Genomic DNA, 23408 nt, shown 5'->3' on the forward strand with positions numbered 1-23408 from the left:
AAATCAACAGGAAGTTTGCAATTACCCCTTCAAACAAAGGTTTTGTAAAAACATTTACCTTTGGCTCTTTGAGCTGTAATTTGACCCCATTAACATGCTTCAAAACTCACCAAACTGGACACAGACATCAGGAACGGCGAAAATCGCAATCTAATCAAAAACCCTAACCCCAAAACTCAAAATTGCGCTTTAGCGCCCCCTAGGAATAAAACACAGACAAAACTGCTCCTAGGAAGAAAATAGAAAAAACTGCCTGTAACTTCCAGTAGGAATGTCGTAGAGACATGAAACAAAAACCTCTATGTAGGTCTCACTTAGACCTACATTTCATATATTGACAATCCCCAGCAAAAATCAACAGGAAGTTTGCAATTACCCCTTCAAAACAAAATTTTTGTAAAAACCGGTCACCTTTTTTTCAAACATTATCTCCTCTGAGCGTGTTTGTCGTGTCGGCTTCAAACTACCACAGGAGAAGGATTGAACCCTTCTGATTAAAAGTTGATGAAAGAGTTTTTATTACTGCTACGGTTTTGATTTTATCAGCCTTCAAAGAACCGCTGCGCTGAAAACCATTTCAAAGATGGCCGCCGTGCGCAGACACTGTGAGGGAGACGTTTTTTTTTTTTTTTTTTCACATACCGTCTGCTGCTGGTGCGCACGCACCAACATTCGTGAGGGCGGGGCTGTGATCGTTTATACCAAGATGGCTGACAGGTGCTGTAGCTAAGCTGGTATGTTTTGAAGTTGTCGTTTGCCTGCATATCGTAAAAACAACCGGTGCCAACCATCAGGGCCGAGTTGCGATGAGAGAGTGTGTCTATGTTAAGATATTACGCCGAGTTGGTAAGTCTATCTGTTTGCTAATAGTACCTACTAGCCGTACCCATGTATTTTCAATGGGCGGTTAGCATCAGGTTTTAATCCCCTTTCCTCCTATGTTTCTGGAAGGTAAAAACTACAACATTTATAATAAAAAGTAGTGTATAGTTCTAACTTATATCTGTCAGTAAACACGTTATGGAAGGTAAAAACTACAATATAATACAAAGTAGTATGTTCTAACATATCTGGGAAGCCCAGACTTCCCTCTCCTCAGCCACTTCCATATATACTCGGTCCCGTCCATCGCTGCTTGCAGCTTTAATTTTTATCTAAAACAGTAATACTAATTGTCAGGTGTTTTACCGCGGTTATCATTATTACCGTTTATCGTTGCATTTCTAGTTGTGATTTATAAAAAGGCTGATTTATCGGTTTATCTGTTAAAATGCTTTAGTCAGAATCCTCTGTGCAGGATAGAATTTCTACGGAATTTGCATTTATTTTGGTTCTTACCAAGATGAGGCAATTAAAAAATTAAAGTAAATTCCCCATTGATACCCATGAATGAATGGAATATTCACAAAATGATTCTGTTTGAACACAACAACACTGTCATTTGCAATGTGTGCCAAATTGTTATTTTATATGACAAGTTTCTTGTTGTTTGTACTGTGTGTGCGCGCAGCTTACTTACACAAGTTGTGTGTGAGCGCTGGCTTGCTCTTTCACAAACTGATAGCTCCACTTAAGAGTGGCGTGGGCGTCCGTCTGGTCGCCGGCCGGAGAGAAGGTGAGGAAGCGCAGCGTTTCCATGGCAAGTGACAGGTGGGGGGCGTGTCTCAGCGAGTCGCCCAGATAGAGATAGACCCCCACAACAGGGGAGCCGTAGTCCTGACTCCACAGAACGTCGCCTGGAGGACACTTTTCGTGTTATCAACAGAAGGAGATGGAAGTGAAGAATGTTTTTTGAAGTGCGGCACACCTCGTGTTTGGAAAATTACTTTTTATAAGATAATTACTTATAGTTACTTTGCCAGGAAAGTAATTTAATTCCTAATAGAATTACTCTTTAATAAATACAATGAATTATAACAGTAAGCAATCATAGCGTTAAAAAAAACTTCAAATGTCTAGCACAGGGGTGGCCATTACGTGGATGGTGGAGGGTGTGTTAGTCCATCGCCAGCAAGGCATTCAAAAATAGACCTTAAAATTAGCGATCATCAATCTTCACCAAGAGAGGACTTGATTGACATTCATGGCACCCGAGGGTCTTGTGAGATGACGCTGGCTGCTTCCTGATCATTATTAAGAAAAAATGACCGACAGGAAAGACAGAAACACTTTTTATTTCAACAGACTCTTGTCTCGTCAAACTCTAAAAACCGACTGCACAGGTCCTATCTTCACAATAAAATCCCTGCTTCACCCTGCCTGCCCTAACAAAATAAGAGTCTCAGAAAGCTAGTGCAAACAAGCTAGGAAAGTACAGAGATTTTGCCGCCAATGTATGTCTTGTAAAGTGTATAACAAACAAAAAGCAAGCACTTTCATGTGGTATTGGACAGAAAGGAGGACATTTTTTCTCCTCCATTTGAAAATGTGGAGGTTACCATCACTACTGTCTGATTCCAATCAATGCAAGTCATCACAATCATACCAACTTATATTTTTGTCTTCATGAAAGAAAAGAATGGTAAACATGCTTGTATTATCATCAAACACCTTCAACTTGTTAACCTCTCTTTCATAAATAAATCAATATAAATATATATATGAAAGAGGGAGATCAACATGGTCAATAAAAAAGTAGCTGCCCTGCAGAAAAAGTGTGGCCACCCCTGGTCTAGCATATGCAGTTGAGATGTTTCATGAGAGCAGAGTGTTTGTATGTCCTTTAAGAGGCGGTGCCTGTTGGCTATGTCATCGCCCAGACATAGCAGCATTAGTTCAACTGTGTTTGTTAGCTCACACTCGCAGTTGTTTGAGCTCTAGTATGAATGTGCTTTGATGGCTGTAGTCTCTTTGTCCCCAAACAGGGTATTGTAGGATGGCAAGCGTATCACGTCAATCATTGATTTGTTGTACATTATTACCTCGAAGTAGTAGTGTGTATTTGTGCGTGTACTTGCAGGTTGTGTTGTTGCCTCCTTCTATTTGACATCATGTTGATTTTAGTGTGGTTGTTTCACTAGTAAAAATATATTTCCTGCATTGAACTTGCTATGTGTCCAACACATCAAACGTCTCGCGGACGGCGTAGTAACAAAAATAAAAGTAATTACAGTATTTCCCTGAAATTGCCAAAGTAATTACAGTATTTCCCTGAAATTGCCGCCGGGTATATAGTATGCGCCTGCATAGAATTACTGTCGGGTCAAACTCGTTTCGCAAAATAATTAGCGCATGCTAAGCATTACCGCCGGCTCAGGATTAACGCTGGGTCAAACTCGTTTCGCAAAATATTCTTTTTATTAGCGCATGTCTGGAATTTCCGCCGGGTCAAACTCGTTTCGCCAAATAATTAGCATATGCCTAGAATTTCCGCCGGGTCAAACTAGTCACGTCACGAGTGACACTTCACCTTTCATCATTTTCAAAATGGAGGAGGCTGATTTCAATTATTTGAAATCGCATAAAGGGAAGAAGATTAAGAGCTATTCAGTAGGATTTAAGGTCCAAGCTATTGAATATGCTAAAAAGAACAGTAAGCAGCTATGTTTTATTAATATACCGTAGCTGCGTGTGTCAAATATGAGTCATTAAATGACTCCCGCCTCCTGGTGGTAGAGGGCGCTAGTGATCCTTCTTGCGACTACTCGGCTGCAGAAGAAGTGACAACAAGCAGCAAGAGTGAGCAGCGTGTGTTTATTTTTTCCTCTCGCTTGCACTTTTAACATGGAGGATTACATATCTAAAATAAAACAGTTTTCTAAACTGGACTTTCAATCGAAGCAGGAGGTAATAAAGGAAGATCTCCATCGAGACAGAGAGACTTAAGACTGAAGAAAGATAAGGAAGACTATATAAACAAGTTATCAATGCTTTTGATCAGAAGGAGCGGCACATGGACTTCATTTATAAGTAAAGGTAAGACCATAATAAAGTTTTTTTTATTAAATGTGCTTTTCATGATGGTATCCTTACATCACACTCAAATTTATAAGCGCAGGCCTAAATTTACTGCATTACTTCGGTAAGCACCGGAGTGAAAATAAGTTTTAAATTAATTAGCGCCCCGGCGGCAATTCAAGGAAAAACGGTAACTGAAATACTTGTTACTAGTAAAAGTAACAGCGTTACCAACGCCCTTATCGTATCGCGCCGTTATTTGAAACACTGTCCTTACCTGACTCTCTGTCGACTGTAACCACAAGGCCATCCCCACTGGACAAAAGGTGGGCCATCTCTAGGGTAGAAATAGCAAAGAATCACAACATGATCTGAACATGTGTTTCTCAGTAATACAGTCCTCTTGTAATCAGACAAGACAATGATGTTTGACACTTGAGTTACTTACTATAGTCTTGTTTCTCATCATAGGGCGGAGCCGAGTAGTCATTGTATGTGGCGTTCCATCGCAGCTCCTGTGTCTTGGTATCGAACATTGTAACTACATACTCTACAGAAGAGAAAACAAGCGACTGTAAGACGCATGCGTGCCTGTGTTACCGTGATGATGTGTGTCATACCTGTGCGTCCAATGTAGAGAAGAGGTGTGTTGGGACATATGGAATCGGACGAAGATGTGGTTAGGCTGGTTTGCTTCTCACCTGTCTCAGGATCCACCACAAACCACACATCTTGCTTTTTCCCTGTCAACACACAGGATTGTGTTACAGGCCTTGTAATGCTGACAACATACCAAACAGTGTCATTTCTCATAATATCTCATTGACAAAATGATTCAACCCCCAAGTTCCATGCATCTTTAGTACTTAGTAGAACAGCCTTTGGCAGTAATGACATCCTTCAAAGGTGATACATAAGCGGACACAAGCTTCTTGCAAGCATCTACAGGTATTTTAGCCCATTCCTCTTGGGCAAAGGCCTCCAGTTCATTCATATTCTTGGGCTTGTGTGCTGCAACTGCCTTCTTCAAGTCCCACCACAGCTTTTCTATGGGATTTAGGTCTGGCCACTGTGAAGGCCACTCCAGAGTCTTCCAGCCCTTCTTCTGCAACCACTCTGATGTTGATTTGGAGGTATGCTTGGGATCCTTGTCCTGTTGGAAGGTCCAATGTCTCTCAAGCCTCAGCTTCCTCACTGACTTCATGACATTTGCAGCTAATATATCCAGGTAGGAAATAGAATTCATAATGCCTTGAACGCGCTGGAGATTCCCGGTACCTGAGGCAGAGAAACAGCCCCTGAGCATGATTGACCCCCCCCCACCATGCTTAACAGTAGGCAAGGTGTTCTTCTCTTTGTAAGCTTCATTTTTTCTCCTCCAGACATAACGTTGATTCGTAGGCCCAAAGAGTTCCAGTTTTGTCTCATCACTCCATAGAACAGTTTCCCAAAACCTTTGGGGTTTGTCCAGATGATTTTTGGCATACTGGAGTCTAATTTTCTTGTGCCTGGTAGTCAGAAGTGGGGTGCGCCTGGGAGTTCTGGCATGGAGGCCTTCATCTCGTAGTGCGCACCTTATTGTCTGGGACGAAACCTGCGTTCGACCCTCTGCAATGTCCTGTTGTAGTTCCTCAGCTGTTACTTGGGGGTTTTTCACCATTGTACGCTTCCAGCATCCTCTTTCTACCACGCCCAGGTAGTGTTTCCACTGTGCCTTTAGCTTCAAACTTGCGAATTATGCTCCCAACTGTGTCTCTTGGAATGTGTAATGTCTTTGCTATTTTCTTATATCCTTTCTTATGAAGAGAAATTACCTCCTCTCTTGACTTTTTTTTTTCTCCCAAGATGGCGCTGCTGTAGTGGCTGCTGTAGGCAGGAGCTCTGTGCTCTTGCATCATCCTTTTGTGTTTCCCTCTTGTTTTCATGTGTTATTATATTTTTTTGCATTTTGGTCCAGGACCCTTTGGGACTGTGTGACAAGGGGTGGCACTTTCGTGACCTCTGTGGTGCTTTTTTTGTGGACTTCTGGATCCGCCTCCCGGGAGCCTTTTGGCCATGGAGACCAGCTGCTGGGTCTCTGCTACACCAGAGTCGGTTTGGAGGGACTGGAGGAGATGCGGATGAGGGGACAGGGCTGCGGAGCTAGCACTGAGCGCTGGGACGGAGAGGCTTCGCGGTGTCTTGACTGGGTGAGCAGGTGTCCGACACCTCAGTCACCTTGGACGCATCCTCGCTCATCCATGCGGACTGGACACTGGCCGAAAGTGGAGTCGGCTGTCTTGGTTGCTTTGTTGGGTCTGCTTCTGTCTCTGGCCTTGCTCCCTCCTCCCCAGCGGACGATGGCGTGGAACACCGCAGAGGCCACCACAGTGGATATGTTTATTTTGCTTTTTATTCATAGCTGTATGTAGAAGTGTCTGGTTGTATCTGCTGCTTTAATGTTTTTAATGTCCTCTGTGTTCTTTGATGTTTGATGTTTCCCTCTTACACACATGGAAGAGGGATGTGTACTATGGCTATGAGTTGTTGTTTTTTTTTTCCCCTTGGCCTCAGTCTGCACCCCCACTCCAGGGCCCAGGCTAAGACCGATTTTTTAAATTGTATTTTAATCTTCTATTCTTTTCTCCCATCTCCCCCCCTTTTACCTGTATGTCATCTTTTTTGTAAGGGGCGCTGGAAGCCGGCAGACCCGTCAGCGATCCTGTTCTGTCTCCCTGTAATGTTTGTCTGATCTTGAATGGGATTGTGCTGAAAATTGTAATTTTCCTGAAGGAACTCTCCTGACGGAATAAATAAAGTACTATCCAATCTAATCTCTAATTCTTTGACCACTCCCTGGACTTCACCATGTTGCAAATACACCATTGACCATCTACAAGAAGCTGAGCGTCACAGTCTTTTTCAATCAGTTTAATCGTTGCTTGTTATGGTTCTAATCACATCTAAAGGTGTTTTCAACACCTGATTGAAAAGACCTTATTCAAATTCTGTTATTAAGAGTTATGATCTTCAAGGGGTTGAATAATTTTGTCAATGAGATATTAATAGAAATGACACTGTTTGGTATGTTACAAAATATAATGTTGTAATTCAAGTTGCATTTGTCTATTTAATGCATCTTTATTTGATATGACTATAAACAAAATACGGAATAAATGTCCAACTTGCTAAAACATCAAAATTGTTTGGGGGTTGAATAATTTTGATCACAACTGTATACGAGCATATTGTATAGCATCCGTTTGATTAGCCACTACAACCCAAATCACATCATTTTCACACATAATTAGAAATAACTATTTGCCATATGGATTGTTTTTTTTTGGACTATACACCGCTACCTTTTTCCTGCGCTTTGAACCCTGCGGCCTATAAAATGGTGGAGCTAATTTATGCATTTTGCTTCGCTAATGTTTTGTATTCGACAAATAGTTTTCAGGGCAGCACGGTGGACCCAGGGGTTAGTGCATGTGCCTCACAATACGAAGGTCCTGAGTAGTCCTGAGTTCAATCCTGGGCTCGGGATCTTTCTGGCGAGGAGGCAGCGGCGGCCGTCAGGGAGCTTCAACTCATCCTGCAAGCCCTCGGCACCTGTCAGGCCAACATGTCTGGTAATGGTGCTCGCTTATTCTACTCAATTGTTACACCGCCACGAAACACGATAAAATATATCTGGAGGCACCACAGTCCTGATACATGAGTAGTGGGGAGAATCTTTGGCCACCTAACAATTCGATTCCTGTGGTGACGATTCAATTCTGAATTTTTGATTCAAACCGATTCTTTAAATGTGTTATTTGGAATAATAATCATGATAGGTAGATTGGCACAATACGAAGGTCCTGAGTAGTCCTGGGTTCAATCCTGGGCTCGGGATCTTTCTGTGTGGAGTTTGCATGTTCTCCCCGTGACTGCGTGGGTTCCCTCCGGGTACTCCGGCTTCCTCCCACCTCCAAATACATGCACCTGGGGATAGGCTCCTCCCACCTCCAAAGACATGCACCTGGGGATAGGTTGATTGGCAACACTAAATGGCCCCTAGTGTGTGAATGTTGTCTGTCTATCTGTGTTGACCCTGTGATGAGTCTGCGACCTGTCCAGGGTTTATCCCGCCTTCTGCCTGAATGCAGCTGAGATAGGCTCCAGCACCCCCCGCTACCCCGAAAAGGGACAAGTGGTATAAAATGGATGAATGGAAATAGTTTAACACCGACAGTGGTACTGAAAAGGCGCATTATTGTTTGTGCTATGGCGCCATCTTTTGGACGAGTTCGCTCACTGCCGGTGCTGCGGGTTGAAAACATACTTCCTGTTTTGTGCCTTGAACAGGATATACATCCTGTTTTGTCTACTAATCTACCAAATGTGACGGACCAATCGAGAGGAGTGTAATTTGTAGCAACTAACTTTGAAGAAGAACATTTTCAAGGACCAATCGAGAAGAGTATAATTTGTAGCAACTGACTTCGAAGAAAAACATTTTCAAAGGACCGACCGAGAAGAGTGTAATTTGTAGCGACTGACTTTGAAGAACATTTTCAAGCCAATTGCAATCGGTAGCAGCCTCAAAGGGAGAAAGACTGAGTCTGTATCTGTGACAAAACTGTGTGTTTGGAGTCATTGTCAATCAATCAATCAATCAATGTTTACTTATATAGCCCTAAATCACTAGTGTCTCAAAGGGCTGCACAAACCACCACGACATCCTCGGTAGGCCCACATAAGGGCAAGGAAAACTCACACCCAGTGGGACATCGGTGACAATAATGACTATGAGAACCTTGGAGAGGAGGAAAGCAATGGATGTCGAGCGGGTCTAACATGATACTGTGAAAGTTCAATCCACAATGGATCCAACACAGTCGCGAGAGTCCAGTCCAAAGCGGATCCAACACAGCAGCGAGAGTCCCGTTCACAGCGGAGCCAGCAGGAAACCATCCCAAGCGGAGGCGGATCAGCATCGCAGAGATGTCCCCAGCCGATACACAGGCAAGCAGTACATGGCCACCGGATCGGACCGGACCCCCTCCACAAGGGAGAGTGGGACATAGAAGAAAAAGAAAAGAAACGGCAGATCAACTGGTCTAAAAAGGGAGTCTATTTAAAGGCTAGAGTATACAAATGAGTTTTAAGGTGAGACTTAAATGCTTCTACTGAGGTGGCATCTCGAACTGTTACCGGGAGGGCATTCCAGAGTACTGGAGCCCGAACGGAAAACGCTCTATAGCCCGCAGACTTTTTTGGGGCTTTGGGAATCACTAACAAGCCGGAGTCCTTTGAACGCAGATTTTTTGCCGGGACATATGGTACAATACAATCGGCAAGATAGGATGGAGCTAGACCGTGTTGTATTTTATACGTAAGTAGTAAAACCTTAAAGTCACATCTTAAGTGCACAGGAAGCCAGTGCAGGTGAGCCAGTACAGGTATATATGTATGTATATATGTATATAAAGGTATATACAGTATAGGTATATATGTATGTATATATGTATATAAAGGTATATACAGTACAGGCGTAATGTGATCAAACTTTCTTGTTCTTGTCAAAAGTCTAGCAGCCGCATTTTGTACCAACTGTAATCTTTTAATGCTAGACATGGGGAGACCCGAAAATAATACAGTTACAGTAGTCGAGGCGAGACGTAACAAACGCATGGATAATGATCTCAGCGTCTTTAGTGGACAGAATGGACCGAATTTTAGCGATATTACGGAGATGAAAGAAGGCCGTTTTAGTAACGCTTTTAATGTGCGCCTCAAAGGAGAGAGTTGGGTCGAAGATAATACCCAGATTCTTTACCGTGTCGCCTTTTTTAATTATTTGGTTGTCAAATGTTAGAGTTGTATTATTAAATAGAGTTCGGTGTCTAGCAGGACCGATAATCAGCATTTCCGTTTTTTTGGCGTTGAGTTGCAAATAGTTAGCGGACATCCATTGTTTAATTTCATTAAGACACGCCTCCAGCTGACTACAATCCGGCGTGTTGGTCAGCTTTAGGGGCATGTAGAGTTGGGTGTCATCAGCATAACAGTGAAAGCTAATACCGTATTTGCGTATGATGTCACCTAGCGGCAGCATGTAGATGCTGAAGAGTGCAGGGCCAAGGACCGAACCCTGGGGAACTCCACACGTTACCTTAACGTAGTCCGAGGTCACATTGTTATGGGAGACACACTGCATCCTATCAGTAAGATAAGAGTTGTCCTGTTGGAACACCCAACTGCGCCCAAGACCCAACCTCCAGGCTGATGATTTTAGCTTATCCTGAAGAATTTGGAGGCAATCCTCCTTTTTTATTGCCCATTTAAAGCAGCAGTTCCATTGGCAGCAAACAGGCCGAGAGCATAATACCACCACCACCATGCTTGACAGTGGGGATGGTGTTCCTGGGATGAAGGCCTCTCCTTTTCTTCTCCAAACATACTGCTGGGTATTTTGGTCCAACAGCTCAATTTTTGTGTCATATATTTTGGCCACAATACCCAGCTATGTTTGGAAGAGAAAAGGGGAAGCCTTTAATCCCAGGAACACCAAACCTACTGCAAGCATGGTGGTGGTGGTATTATGCTCTGGGTCTGTTTTGCTGCCAATAGAGCTGCTGCTTTAAATGGGACAATGAAAAAAGGAGGATTACCTCCAAATTCTTCAGGACAAGCTAAAATCATCAGGGGGGAGGTTGGGTCTTGGGCGCAGTTGGGTGTTCCAACAGGACAATGACCCAAAACACACCTCAAAAGTGGTCAAGGAATGGCTAAATCAGGCCAGAATGAAGGTTTTAGAATGGCCTGACTTAAATGTGTGGACAATGCTGAAGAAACAAGTCCATGTCAGAAAACTGACAAATCTATCTGAACTGCACCAATTTTGTCAAGAGGAGTGCAGAAACTTGCTAGAAGCTTGTGGATGGCTACCAAAAGCACCTTATTGCTGTGAAACTTGCCAAGGGACATGTAAGCAAATATTAACATTGCTGTACGTATACTTTTGACCCAGCACATTTTCAGTAGCGCCATAATAAATTCATAAAAGAAGCAAACTTCATGAATGTTTTTTGTGACCAACAAGTATGTGCTCCAATCACTACATCACAAAAAAATAAGAGTTGTAGAAATGATTGGAAACTCAAAACAGCCATGAAATCATGTTCTTTACACGTGTACTTACACTTTTAATCTGACCATATGTATATGTATATGTATTTATGAGATAGATTACCTCCACTTGGTCATTTAAAAAGTAGCTCGCCTGCTGAAAAAGTGTGGAGAATTCTGATGTAGAAAAAAGCTCTGAGTCATGCCAAATATTTTCTTAAACAAATTATTGCGTATCTTTCTAATGTGTGGCGCCTTGAGACAATAATATGTTGATGGACATTCTAAAAGTAACACGTTTTCCTTCACTTGTTATTTTCGCATTTATATATATATATACCGTATTCCCTTGAATTGCCGCCGGGTATATAGTATGCGCCTGCCTAGAATTACTGCCGGGTCGAACTCGTTTCGCAAAATAATGAGCGCATGCTTAGCATTACCGCCGGCTCAGGATTAACGCCGGGTCAACTCGTTTCGCAAAATATTAATCTTATTAGCGCATGTCTAGAATTTCCGCCGGGTAAAACTTGTTTTGCAAAATAATTAGCATATGCCTAGAATTTCCACCGGGTCAAACTCGTCACGTCACAAGTGACACTTCACCTGTCATCATTTTAAAAATGGAGGAGGCTGATTTCAATCATTTGAAATCGCATAAAGGGGAGAAGATTAAGAGCTATTCAGTAGGATTTAAGGTCCAAGCTATTGAATATGTTAAAAAGAACAGTAAGCAGCTATGTTTTATTAATATAACGTAGCTGCGTGTGTCAAATATGAGTCATTAAATGACTCCCGCCTCCTGGTGGTAGAGGGCGCTAGTGATCCTTCTTGCGACTACTCGGCTGCAGAAGAAGTGACAACAAGCAGCAAGAGTGAGCAGCAATTGTTTATTTTTTCCTCTCGCTTGCACTTTTAACATGGAGGATTACATATCTAAAATAAAACAGTTTTCTAAACTGGACTTTTAATCGAAGCTGGAGGTAATAAAGGAAGATCTCCATCGAGACAGAGAGACTTTTAAAACTGAAGAAAGATAAGGAAGACTTCTATAAACAAACTATCGATGCTTTTGATCAGAAGGAGGTGCGCATGGACTTCATTTATAAGTAAAAGGTAAGACCATAATAAAGTTTTTTTTATTAAATGTGCTTAGCTGAGATAGGCGCCAGCGCCCCCCGCGACCCCAAAAAGGGAACAAGCGGTAGAAAATGGATGGATGGATGGGTGCTTTTCATGATGGTATCCTTACATCACATTTAAATTTATAAGCGCAGGCCTAAACTTACCGCATGCCTTTGGTAAACGCCGGAGTGAGAACAGGTTTTAAAATAATTAGCGCCCCGGCGGAAATTGAAGGAAATACGGTATATATATCATATAAAAATATAAAAAAATCAAAGAAAAATCCCAATGATGTTTTTTCTCATAATGGTGCAGCCCTACTGTGTGGGCCATTGATGAAGACAATTCAATTGTAGATGGTTCTGCTGGAATCTGATATGTTGGGTATGTTGGGTGAACAGCTGGGGGGTTTCAGTGAATAGGTAGACGGCTGCATGAATGGAGAAAAGTGTGATTTGGATTGGTGGGATGAGCGATATATGTGTTGGTTACGTGCATTTTACCTGTATAGAGGACACCATCAGAACTCCTGCACGGGGCTGACTGAACAAGCTCTGGGATGGTGAATGGAAGTTTCTGTAAAAGATTCACAATCGGGAAGTTACAAGCTGAACACAAGGCGATATTAAACCTTGATACTTACCATAAGACCTTCTTTGTGCTTCCCACCGAGAATGTATAAGCTGCCATCGTTGGGGTCTGGGAGAAAACCTGGTCTAAAACCACGGAGACGGCAATAACATACTTATTAGAGGGGGGGGTTGAGAGGAAATATTGTAAATGTGTGTGTGTGAGAGACGCACTCAGTTAGGTAGCGAGGCACTTGAATAATGGGGTCTGGAAAAACAAGCACAACTATTCAATTAATGATTCGGGGGCGAAAAAAATCAATGATTTGATCCGATTCTTGGGGTTAATGATTCAATTGAGAATCAATTCTCGATTCAAAACTATTCTTGAATCAAAATCAATACTTTTTTTTTTTTTATAACATTGCGTTCCAGTTCTATGATAAACTACATTACGCTCCTATTTTGGTGGCTTTTTCTCTTTATTTGGTATTTTCCTGTAGCAGTTTCATGTCTTCCTTGACCGCTAGGTCAAGTTGTTTTTATCCTTCTTCGTGGATTGTCATGTCATGTTCGGATGTACTTTGTGGACGCTGTCCTTGCTCCACAGTACGTCTTTGCTGTCGTCCAGCATTCCGTTTTTGTTTACTTTGCAGCCAGTTCAGTTTTAGTTTGGTTCTGCATAGCCTTCCCTAAGCTTCAATGCCTTTACTTAGAGGCACTCACCTCTTGTTTTTTTTTGGTTTAAGCATCAGATACCTTTTTACATGCACACTGCCTCCCGCTGTTTCCGACATCTACAAAGCAATTAGCTACCTGCTGCCACCTACTCATATGGAAGAGTATAACGTGGTAAGTCTGCCGATCTCCAGATAGTACAGACTACAGATGCGCGGATAGGCAAATATATAATCCGCAACCGCATCACTAAAGTCGTCATCCACCCACCACCCACCCGAACCAACATTTCATCAAAGCCACACCCGGCCGCCACCCCCCCCCGTTGTTACATATCTAATATAGACAATGCAAGGCATTAGTGAGTTTACAAAGTGTAACTCGCACCAAATAGCACAGACACAATGGCTTTTTTGAACGGATTTATTTGAAGGCTTACTTTCCCTTCAAATTCACAGTGAAAACTGTAATAAATAAAGCACGTTCCAAACGTAAAAATAATAACATGCACAGCATGTGGATCAAACATTTTACCAAGTAAAATACCAACAAATGACAAATACCTCGTTGGCCATACCCGGAAGTAGCTTCCTTACATCCGTCAACAGACCAAACGAGACACTTCAAAATAAAAGTATGCCCACATACTGTTTCAAAGAGTGCTGCTCGTTTTTCGTATGTGGGTAACAACATTTAACTCTTTATAAATGGTTGATTTCTATAGGCTAGTAAGGTAAAGTGTTGTACCTGACAAGTTTGGGCTACCTTGCTTCTGCAGCCTTCATCAGAGGTGTCACGTGATGTTAGCGTGACGTTGTCTGTGACGTGATCATGCGTGACCATCAACACTTTACCTACTAGCCTGTATAAATCAACAATTTATAAATACACGTCAGTAGGCTAAATGAACCTCTTCAACATAACATTTAACTATGTATAATGTAGCGGCTGGCTACGGGGTGTTAGCCAATGACTTTGGCTGGGGGGCGGGACTTCCGGGAGAGATAGGGAAGTGACGTTATTGACAGGAAGTGGGAGTTCGAGTTGTCCCGGGAAAAGCGTTAGAGACATGAGAGCTGTTGTGTGGTTGTATTACATCTTGTGCAATAAAGACAAGACAAACGAAGAAGTTTTATGAGCCTACATTCCTGGGATTATTACAATATATATTTCCGAATTGGTTCAACCGCCAACCGCCCGATTCTATTTAAAATCAATTTTTTCGTCATGTCACCCGCCCGACCCGCGGTTTATCCGCGGACTCCGCAGTTGTGGCCGCAAACCGCGCATCTCTAGTACAGACACTCAACAACGGCACATTATTTGCAGATTATAATTACTGGTTTGCAAAAAATATTTTTAACCAAAATAGCTGAAATTAGATAATCTCCCACGGCACACTAATGCGCCGCAGCACAGTGGTTGCAAAACACTGAAATAGATAAACAGCTCTGTTGAATTTTTATATTACTTAAAAGAAAACTGTTTATATTTAGTCAAATTCTATCTAAACATTTAATAAAGTCCAATACAAATAGGGCAACAATGCAAGTATCCAACACTTCTCTTTTCTAAAGTAAATGTGTACAGCAGATATGGGCATCTACATCAACTATATGAACTACACAGGACAGGACAGTAATACATAAATTACTTATTATATATATTAATTATTTAAAATGTTTATATATTTTTTTTAAAAAACGTTTTTTTTTTATAGATTAAAATAATTTCAAATAAGAATTGTGATTAATTAAAATTTAATTTTTTGGGGACACTCCTAGACCCTGCCATTGACCTCCAATGTATTGGATTCAGTATATTTAATGTACAGAATACGGCCTTCGCTTGATAAAGTTGGTTCTCCCCTGCTTCACTGAGAACATCCTGTGTCCCCTAATTGTTTGGTGTGGTCTTGCGATGTCAACAAATGTATAATGGAGAGGACTGTTCACATACCAAATTCCAATTGAACGAAAAAGGAGTGAAACATTGAACAGTTGGACATGTGCATTCAAAAGTTTTACCTGTAAAGTGGATAGTGCATTTTAGCTTAATCCGGAAATTTCACCCAAGCTTTTATTTTTATTGACAGTTTAGTTAGGAAACACTAATAATTGTATTTATTTGAGCACAACATAATAGTATTTACAGGAGCACCATAACTAATTCAGTGTATTTGAATAAGCCCCAGAACCATCTGCAGTAAAAAAGTTGAGTCTCGAGGTCAAAAAAGGTTAACAACCCCTGCATTACAGAACGTTATGTTGCATTCAAAATAAACAAACCTTCACTAAATAGGGACTTTTGTCAAGGCTGGAAAATGTATTCACATCTACATCTTTTCTTACGGGTTACTATGCTTCACTATACGATATTTTCAATTCAAAATACCCGTTCAAGAACCAATTAACTCAAGGTGGCACTATATACAAAAGCAACTTTTAGTAACACTCAAACCTTCTCTTAGAGTCCATTTGATGTCTCCGGTCTGTTTGGAGACAGCGTGCAGACTTCCATCCAGTGTGGAAACAAACAGAAGGGATTCTGGGAGGGTGACGGCCTTGACCCCTGCAACCTGATGTCCAACAAAGGGAGAATCATCAGTGTGTGCAGGCTAAATACTACAGTCCGTGAACATTGCTCCAAAGTCAGGATTTTTCGTTGATTTAATGTGCATACAAAAGTAAACATTGACGGGTGATAAAACAAGACTGCAGCTAAAGAAGGACTTCCCTATTCTACCCCGCCAGGTGAACAGCTGATTTTACGACTTCTGGTGCTGACAGAAGACATCCCGTGTCCCATATGTGACCATAAAATGAACAAATACACTACGCTACTAAGACTATAGTGGCCATTAACAGATAGCTTATACAGCTGGGTTGCCCAAAGTGCATCACGGGGGGCATTTGTGGTCCATGACTCCTTTGTCATCGGCCTTAAGCACAATGCAAAAAAACAAAAAGAAGAGATTTATTTTACATCCTTGCTGGTGAAATGTATCAAAATGAGGGTCGTCCCAAAAAAAGAGGGATTTTTCTAATGGACTGTGTGTTGGTTGTAAAAGTGCTCCCCTTCTGGTCAACATATGAAATAACAAGTCTGTGTAAAAATTTGAAGTGCTCCCCCTCTGGTTTACATATGAAATAACAAGTGCGTGTAAAAAATGGAAGTGCTCCCACTCTGGCCAACGTATGTAATAACAAGTGTGTGTACGGAATTGAAATGCACCCCCTTTAACAAAAATGTAAAAAAAAAAAAAAATGTATATAGAGACAGACTGTAATAACTTGAAGTAAATAATAAAGATTAAAAACCAATTACAAAAAAAATTAAATAAACGAACTAAAAGATATTTTTCTCACAATTTGTCGACTTTTTTCTTATGAAAATGGGAAAGAATTGTCATATTCTGTCTGTTTCTGTAATATTGCAATCTTTTCTCATAACATTATTACTGTTTTATGGTAAACTATTACTTTTTAATGCAAAATGGTGACAATTGTCATAAAATTCTGACTTGTATCACAATATCGCCATTTTTTTTTTTTGTTCTTGTAAAATAGTGAAATTTATGACTTGTCTTAATTTTGCCAAGTAAAACTCCGATTATTATTATAATATTGCTAAAATGTAGTTTTCTCTTATAAAATCGTGACTTTTGTGGAGTAAAATTGCTACTCTTTTGGAATAGAATAGAAAGTACTTCATTGATCCCTGAGGGAAATTCAGCACCAGAGTTCACTCACAATAAACAATAAACACTTCGGTATTTTTTTACAGGTGAATAATATAAATAGTCTATTATACAGCATTATTATCTTATCAATCTTTGTTGTTGTTATTTTTATCCAACTGATTTTATTGTTTTGATTTTGTACGGTGTCCTCGAGTGCACAGAAAGGCTCCTTATGAGTTAAATGTAATATTATTATTATTATTATTATTATTATCATTACTATTATTTACATGTGAATTATATAATTACAGTATTATACAGCATTATTCAAATGTGAATAATATAAATACGGTCTATTATACAGCATTATACACATGTGAATAATATAAATACAGTCTATTATACAGCATTATTCACATGTAAATAACATAAATACAGTCTATTATACAGCATTATTCACATGTGAATAATATAAATACAGTCTATTATACAGCATAATACACATGTGAATAACATAAATACAGTCTATTATACAGCATTATTCACATGTGAATAATATAAATACAGTCTATTATACAGCATTATTCACATGTGAATAATATAAATACAGTCTATTATACAGCATTATACACATGTGGATAATATCAATACAGTCTATTATACAGCATTATTCACATGTAAATAACATAAATACAGTCTATTATACAGCATTATTCACATGTGAAGAAATACAATTTTTAATAAAATTGCCTTTTTTTAAGCTTTTCTTGTAAAATTGCGATTGTTATTGAGTAAAATTACGACTTTTATTATAATACTGCCAAACTTCAAAGTTTTTCTTGTGAAATTGTGAACTTTTTCTTGTGATATTGCACTCATTTTTCACAAGCTTTTTTTATATTTGCTTAGTATGTATATATTATTAATGTTGTAAATACACATCTTTATATCTCTAGAAAGGGTGGTCCTGAAGAGGGTAGCATTTTTCTCAGGTCTCAAGAAACGAATGTGTGTGTGTGTGTGTGTGTGTGTGTGTGTGTGTGTGTGTGTGTGTGTGTGTGTGTGTGTGTGTGTGTGTGTGTGTGTGTAGAGTTCCTCATTAAGCAGGATATCCTTCCACACACCCCTCCTTTCTAAAACATTACACGCGCATGTGTGTGTGTGTGTGTGTGTGTGTGTGTGTGTGTGTGTGTGTGTGTGTGTGTGTGTGTGTGTGTATGTTTACCTACAACCGGATGGCAAGTCTCATGAACAACAAAGAGTGTCAAGTTGAGTGATGATGTCATCCATTTTGTCCTTTTAAACCAGACCTGGGCAAAATAGGGCCCGAGGGCCACATGCTGCCCATTAAAATGTTCAATCCGGCCCGCGTTGAAATCTGCACATTTGAGTGTTACAGGAGTTATTAGGATAATCTAGGAGGTCACAGCAGCTCAGACCAGGAACAAAGCAGAGTGGGCGGGGCTTGTTGTCAGAGCAGACAGGCCCAGGAACAGATGCGGAAGCACATTTTTACTACAAATGTATGCATGAAAGTGATAATATATCATATTGTAGGTGTTTAACTATCCTTTGCATTCATATTTTGCTGTTATATTTTCGTTGTGTTTTGCTGGAATGTAAAAGATGTCAATCAAGGAGTTGGTCCGAGAAGTAAAATATGTTGTTAATATTCAGTGTTTTATTGTTCATAGGTAATATTGTAAATCCCACTTTCGTTATGTTGATGTCAAATTTGGGTGTCCTATTCAGTAAAAAAACTGTAAAATTCCATTCTATTTTTTTTTAGGTGGTTTATTATAACTTTTTTAGAACTCTACGGCAGAGTTTTTCAACCTTTTTTGAGGCAAGGCACGTTTTTCTTTTTCATTTAAGAATACGGAGGCACACCACCAGAAGAAAACGCTAAAAAAATGAAACTCCACCAGGTCGTCGTGCCTTATTTTGAGTTTGTTGGTGTTTTCCTGTGCTTTAGTGCTTATCTTGTGCTGTTATTTTGGTGGCCCTTCCTGTTTTGTTGGCGTTTTCCTGTAGCAGCTTCATGTCTTCCTTTGAGCGCTATTCCCTGCACCTGCTTTGTGTTAGCAAGCAAGGCTATTTAAGTTGTCGCTACCCTTCTTTGTGTGGACATTGTTTATTGTCACGTCATGTGCGGATATACTTTGCGGACGCCGTATGTTTTTGCTGTCGTCCAGCATTCTGTTTCTGTTTACTTTGTAGCTAGTTCAGTTTTACTTTCGTTCATTTTTGGTTTAAGCGTTACGTACCTTTTTACCTCCACGCCTTGGTCTGCATATTGGGATCACAACAAGCCATCCCCGTCTCACCCAACATTTCGACTTTTACAAAGCAATTAACTACCTGCTGACACCTACTGACATGGAGTATTATGTGGTTACCCTGCCGAGTTCTACACGGCAAAGACACTAAGCAGCGGCACATTAATTGCAGATTATAATTATTGATTTGCAAAAAAAAAAAATTTCCCACGGCACACCAGACAATATCCCGCGGCACAGTGGTTGAAAAACACTGCTCTACGGGACATTGTGACTTTTGGTATGAGTGTTGCTGAAAAAAAAAGGGACCCCAACACATACTGTACAGCAGATTTGTACAGCTAAATGTTTGTATATAATTTTTACACACCTACACTTTGGCCCACCTCGACACATTTTTTCTCTCGATGTGACCCCCGAGTCTAAATATTTGCCCAGCTCTGTTTTAAAACCTCTAAAGGGCCGGAGACTGAAAAATCAAAGTATGCGGGGGCCATTTTGATATTTTTCCTTTTTAAAATCAATACAATAGTTGTTGTTTTTTTACCTTTATGGCTTTCCTCAAGTTTGGTCCCCGGTCTCCGGAAGGGTCTCAGTCATAAAAATGTTAGAAATAAGTCATAAAATATAATTTTTTTCATTTAACGCTTGAATCTCGAGATCAACTTCAGGTCTGTCTGTCGTTATAAAGTTTTATTTATTGTTTTATGTTTATGGCCTTTATGTCAAAACCCACAAACTATGCAACATTTTCCCCCAAAACATTTCAAAGTGGAATATTTGACGTGAAGTAATTGGAACCCTAAATAGGTCAATAATTCATAACAACAAAAAAAAGACTAAGTGTTGAAAATAAGCCAAATGTATATTTAGATATTTTTTTACTTTTAATGCTTAAGTCTGTAAGACTATAAGATTTTTTTTTTTTTTTTCATACTTTTTTGTTTGTTTGATGCCCTTTTTGTGAAAGAAAACTTTGTTTCGCACAAAATATGCAATCTTATCCCCCCAAAATATTTGAAAGTGAAATTGTTCCGGTGAAGTAATTGGAGCCTTCAGCAGGTCAATAAAAGTCCGCATGGCAGCTTTTTTTGTGAATTAGAGAATTATATTTATATAGCGATTTTTCTCTAGTGACTCAAAGTGCTTTACATAATGAAACCCAATATCTAAGTTACATTTAAACCAGTGTGGGTGGCACTGGGAGCAGGTGGGTAAAGTGTCTTGCCCAAAGACACAACGGCAGTGACTAGGATGGCGGAAGCGGGGATCGAACCTGCAACCCTCAAGTTGCTGGCACGGCCGCTCTACCAACCGAGCTATACCACCCCTTTATGTTATTAGTGTCAACATTGCAACATTTTCTTGTTACATGTCACTGTTTACTCTTTTATTACACTCTTTTATGTTTTAAATTTTTATTATAGTATTTTTAGAATGGGCCATTAACAAATTATCTGGGGGCCACAAATGGCCCTCGGGCCGCACTTTGGACACGCCTGCTCTAAAGGCTTAGTGGCCACATGTGTGGACAGCACCTTTTAGCTCTTATTTCCAAAATGGTGTACACTACTGAAATGGGGTCTTATGGCCACTTATGTGGACACTTATACTGCCATCTGGTGGTGTCAAAAGAGTATAACATACAATGCAATTTGGGGAAATAAAGTGCAAAAATAAGAATCAGCATGTCACTAAACACGAAGTACACGTTTGTGTACTTATGGACTAAGTACATCATATGAAAAGATGATTGTTAGTTTTTATTGTATTTAGGGTCCAATAAGCCCAAATTGCATAAAGAAATAAATAAAAAAGTATATAAAAAAACAGCTTGGGCCTTAAGAGGTTAAAGCCTACTGAAATCCACTACAACCGACCACGCAGTCTGATAGTTTATATATCATAGATGAAATATTAACATTGCAACACATGCCAGTACGGCCTTTTCAGTTTACTAAATTGCAATTTTAAATTTCCCGCGAAGTGTCGTGTTGAAAACGCCGTGGTATGATGACGCGTGCGTTTGACGTCTCGGGTTGTAGCGGACATTCTTTTCCAGCCTGATCCAAGCTATAAGTAGTCAGCTTTAATTGCATAATTACACAGTATTGTGGACATCTGTGTTGCTGAATCTTTTGCAATTTGTTCAATTAATAATGGAGAAGTCAAAGTAGAAAGATGGAGGTGGGAAGCTTTTAGCCTTTAGCCACACAAACACAGCCGGTGTTTCCTTGTTTAAAATTCCTGAGGAGAAGCTTTACTATGGATCAGAGTGGTCAAGCGAACATGGATTCCGACCAAATGTCAACCGGCAGGTTTTGGTAAGGAAATTGTGGTAATAAGTTGGCTCTTACCATAGTTAAGGTTAAAGAACCAATGAGGATGGCGTGGCGAAGTTGGTAGAGTGGCTCTGCCAGCAATCTGAGGCTTGCTGGTTCAATCCCCACATTCTACCATCCTAGTCACGCCCGTGGTGTCTTTGGGCAAGACACTTCACCCTTGCTCCTAATGGGTCCTGGTGAGCGCCTTGCATGGCAGCTCCCGCCATCAGTGTGTGAATGTGTGTGTGAATGGGCGAATGAGGAAATACTGTCAAAGCGCTTTGGTCTCCTTTAAAAAGGGGTAGAAAAGCGCTATACGAGTACAACCCATTTAACATTTATGAGCGGAGCGTGCGTCCTTCTGCAGCAGCTGCGGACTATTACCTCCTCCCACCGGAGACACTGGCGGTCACCACACCCGTGGCCACGCCCCTCCGACTTACAGGTACGACCATATAATCGCACTAAAACACTAGCAACACAATAAGCAGATAAGGGATGTTCCAGAATTATCCTAGTAAATGTGTCTAATAACATCTGAATCGCTCTCACTTTTTTCTTTCCTAGTCCTTCACTCTCATTATCCTCATCCAAGAATATTTCATCCTCGCTCAAATTAATGGGGAAATCGTGGCTTTCTCGGTCCGAATCGCTCTCGCTGCTGGTGGCCATGATTGTAAACAATGTGAGGGTGTGAGGAGCTCCACAACCCGTGACGTCACGCGCACATTGTCTGCTACTTCCGGTACAGGCAAAGCTTTTTTATTAGCGACCAAAAGTTGCGAACTTTATCGTGGATGGTCTCTACTAAATCCTTTCAGCAAAAATATGGCAATATCGCGAAATGATCAAGTATGACACATAGAATGGACCTGCTATCCCCGTTTAAATCAGAACATCTCATTTCAGTAGGCCTTTAAGTACATCATATAAAAAGATGATTATTAGTTTTTATTCTAAGTAGGGTCCAATAAACCCAAATGGCAAAGAGAAATAAAAACAAGTATGTAAACAAACAGCTTGGGCTTTAAGAGGTTAAACCGTCCGAGTGTTGTCACTTTGAAGCCAGCGAAGCCTGAAATAGCGACAGTAAAACACCCTCAAGTGCCGGAAGAGAAAGAAAAAGAGCAGCTAAAGAGGAAAAGTAGAGAGAAAGTAGAGAGAAAGTTGACCTGTGAGAGTTGCAGCTGATTCCAGGCCAGCAGCAGAAGACACAGCAGCAGCATTTCAACTCAACTACAACTCAAACCCTTGTTGTCCATGCGTCGATGTCCGCTCAAACTGACCGTGTGAAAGCCCAAGAGGCGGACATGTTGGTGTTTAATTGACAAGACTTTAAATTCATCTCCGCGACGCTCCGTAATCCTCATTTCCGTGTTGGGACCAACGAGTGACGTCACGACGAGCAAAGGGGGGCGGCCCCCGTATACGTATGTCTGACTGACAGGATGCTCAACCAATGGGAGAGCCGATAAGAAATACAGGGGGTGTTGTTTTCAGAAGAGTCTGGAACACGTGGAAACAGACAGCAGGGCAACGCAACAGGGCGTCTTTTATGTGCAACAGAAGGTGGTAGACAAAAGTCTTTCTTTGCTTTGTACCACACAATAATAGCCCGCGCAGCCTTTCGCCAACAATCGGGGTCTGTTTGTGTGGTTTTTGTTCAGTTAAATTGTATGCAAACAACTTCAAATTGAAGACCACTAATGACGGAACTATCATCTACGGTGGCCTGCAATTAAAGAAAACTAAATAAAGG

At 40.7% G+C, this 23408-nt stretch overlaps 1 pseudogene; it reads right to left on the bottom strand.

Moving 5' to 3' along the window:
* Positions 1-23063, bottom strand: part of LOC133539149 (serine/threonine-protein kinase/endoribonuclease IRE1-like) — a 47894-nt pseudogene extending 24831 nt beyond the window's left edge.
* Between the last annotated feature and the right edge of the window lie 345 nt (positions 23064-23408).

This window comes from Nerophis ophidion, linkage group LG20 (assembly GCF_033978795.1).
Source record: "Nerophis ophidion isolate RoL-2023_Sa linkage group LG20, RoL_Noph_v1.0, whole genome shotgun sequence".
Taxonomy (NCBI): Eukaryota; Metazoa; Chordata; class Actinopteri; order Syngnathiformes; family Syngnathidae; genus Nerophis; species Nerophis ophidion.